The sequence below is a fragment of the Labrus bergylta genome, chromosome 6 (assembly GCF_963930695.1).
Source record: "Labrus bergylta chromosome 6, fLabBer1.1, whole genome shotgun sequence".
In the NCBI taxonomy this organism is placed as follows: domain Eukaryota; kingdom Metazoa; phylum Chordata; class Actinopteri; order Labriformes; family Labridae; genus Labrus; species Labrus bergylta.
In genome coordinates, this window is record NC_089200.1 from 7,008,734 (window position 1) to 7,010,695 (window position 1,962).

Sequence of the window (1,962 nt, forward strand, 5' to 3'; positions counted from 1 at the left end):
GAAAGGAAGGAAGAGCGTCATCAGACAGCGGAGGACTGCTGGCGCTTCAAACCTCCCCGATCATGATTGATCTATTTATGAGTTTAAACTTAGTCACTATTGGCTACAACTGAAATGCAAACCACTTTGCTCGTGTTTTAGTTTCATTAGACTGTAATGCGAGGTTTTGTAGTTGTATATCTTAAGTTGTAGCTATGACATAACTAAGTTATCACTTTACTCTTCCAACTTTTTTTTGATTCTTGCACAGTATTTCCTTTGTTGTCAACTGTTGAAACTGTCAAAGGAATATTTTTTGGTGTTGTGTACTGGAAACTTCTCTCTGAGCATATATGGCATTGATTTTCACATGTTAATATTTGTGGAGAGTTAAAGATGCCTTTCTCAAAACCAAAACATTGTAACTACCCATACTTGACATGCATGCCAAGACCTATGCATGCTCACTATGTTCTTTGAGGCTGATATTGTATTTTGATTGTTGCCTCTATTTTCATTGTTTTACACTTAACACCAATTGCAGAAGCAGAAGCTGCTGTATTGTGTTTTGCCAAATGCATGCAGCTTTGTTCTTTTGCTTCAATAAGTTTGTTACAAACCCTCAGCTCTTGTGCTCATGCAGCCTCCCTTTAACCCTCACAATCAGTCAGCTTCAGGAAATGATGAACAATATGCTTGTTGTGTCTATTCTGCCCACATCTTTAAGCGCTGCACTGTCACACTTTCAAACAACAACACAAGCCTTTTTTTTTGTATTTTCTCTGAAAAAAACAAACTTTGGTGCTGATTTGATGTTTTCTTTACGTTTCCTTGCAGCTTCAGACAATCGACTTGAAGTTGAGTCAACTTCTTATTGTTTGAGCTTTCCTGTTTTCGATTTCAGAAGCTCATGTTGCTCTCTGAGGCGGGCAAGGAATATTTCACGTTATGCAAGTTTATGAAATAAATGTGAATAAAATAATGCAATGAGTGACAAAGAGTGCACTTTGATGACTTTACAAAAACTTTACTGAAAATGTAAAAATCCAACCATTAAAAAAGTCAAATAGTGCGTTACTGACAAACACAATCAGTTAAGGTAGATATCCTCCTGGTTCAGTTAGTTGAGGTACAAACGAAAACAGAAACAAAACAAAAAAACGAAGTGGGTAGGTTGAGAATGTTTGGTCTACAAATCGCTGTGCTTCTATTTCAACTCTTGGCAAACAAAGAGGGTTGGCGCCAAGGATTGACTCAGATCTGTATTGTCTCCTTTTGACCTGTTAGTGTGACCTGTGTAGCACTGAAGCCAGAACAACTTCTTTTTAAAGAACCTCTTATTTCCTCTGCCCACTTCAAAAACATAGACAGTTTTGGACTTAAGAGAAGAGAACAATGATAGCGAACTGATAAGAAAGGATGCAGACTGCAGCTTTCTGCATGCAGCACATATCTATAGTGTTCACAACTACAAGTGTGCATTAGACATTTTGCAGTCAAACTAATTAACTGCAAAGAGAGAAAAGGTGGAGAAGTGTTGCGTGCTGCAGACACAGCTTGGTGGAGCCTCTATAGGAAGCCAAAAGGGAAAAGACTTAAGGCTGGGTCAACACAGATGCTTCAAACTTAGGCAACATTAATGCTGTCAGCAGTTAGAAACCATGGGGGGACAATTTTGTGAGTGTATTTCTGTGCACGAACATGTGTGTAAATATGTGATTGTATATTTGAGTGCAAGGCTCTAAGTATACATGCGTTGTATCATAAAGTACTGTGTGTTTTTGTATAGGAAATATTGGGGTAGGGTGGAGGTCACTATGTGCTCCACGGACATTAGCCATTGTATCTGAAAGTCTTTGTGTCTTTATAGTAATTATGAACTCTGTTTGTTGTTAAAGCGACGGCGGCTCGCTTTAAGACACTAACAGACTCAGATAAGACTCAGCATGTCTGCTGCCAAGTTCAAGAAGCACAATATGTGCT